The 1,039-nt window shown below is 40.4% G+C and overlaps 1 pseudogene; it reads right to left on the reverse strand.

Annotated features, from left to right (window-relative positions):
- Nucleotides 1–6: 6 nt before the first annotated feature.
- LOC141818450 (uncharacterized) lies at nt 7–538 on the reverse strand (annotated as a pseudogene).
- Between the last annotated feature and the right edge of the window lie 501 nt (nt 539–1,039).

Below are 1,039 nucleotides of genomic sequence, written 5' to 3' on the forward strand. Positions count from 1 at the left end.
ATATCGAAATTGATCGACCTCTTCCCGTCCTCCACGGAAGTTAGTGCTTTGCTACCAATAGATATCAATTCCCGGGCACTGTGCTGCTCTTTTGACTTCTGTAGATCACCAGAGTTAGTGACTTCTTGAACATGTCCTTGTTGAATTTTCCCATAAGGCCCAAGTAGCCCAGATCGGTCAGCTGATCCGGTCCCTACTGTTTATGGATCTTCCTCTCCGAGGAGATGTAGGAAATGTTTCTCCAAAGCTAGACATTTTGGACGTTCGTGAATTTCCAGTAAGTGTCTCTCTACTAGGAGGAGCAAATGCAAGACCAGCATTGCTAGATTGATCCGATGAACAAATTATGGAGAGCAAGATTTTCCTTCCCAATAATACTATAACACAATTTCTCGAACTCCAACTTACTGAGTCTCAAGTTGAGTAACCGCTTGAGGTTATAGAAGTACTTCTCCGCTCTTTGACGCCCAAGCTTCCTATACAGCTGAGATTTGAGCTCGGCAGTATCAATTCGGGAAAACTGCTTGCAAGTTGACATTTTTTATTTCTGAAACTTCAAGTGAACAAGCAAGTGCCGTTCATAAAATCCTGATGAAACAAAGTTCAAGTCTTCCCAAGTCCATTAAGTCGATGGATCTGCAGTATGCACAAAATGCAAAGAAGATTAGGAGATAAGGACAGAATCAAACAATACTGGGAAAATGATCAATTCTAAGAAACGAAATATACAGAGGGTTTTAGCATATTTTTTTCGCAGAACCAATTAAACTGATAGTGCAAACAAGCAATCATCTCGAATTCATAGATGAAACAAAATATGAGACTAAAACAACAGAAACAGCGACACATTGGTAGATTTATCAAACACAACTGATCTTTTAAAGATGGAAGTCATATTGCACAAGGAACCCTATCAGTGAGCAACGGTGACAGCAACCGAACAAAGGACCACCACACCAAGAGCAACAACAACAAGTCCTAAAAATTGGCGAGATGAAAACGAATGCGAATATGAAATTCTAACCCTGTCGACGGAAAT

Source organism: Curcuma longa, unplaced genomic scaffold (genome assembly GCF_044706935.1).
Source record: "Curcuma longa cultivar G26 ecotype Majalengka, Jawa Barat unplaced genomic scaffold, ITB_CL_G26_1.1 contig_24845, whole genome shotgun sequence".
Taxonomy (NCBI): domain Eukaryota; kingdom Viridiplantae; phylum Streptophyta; class Magnoliopsida; order Zingiberales; family Zingiberaceae; genus Curcuma; species Curcuma longa.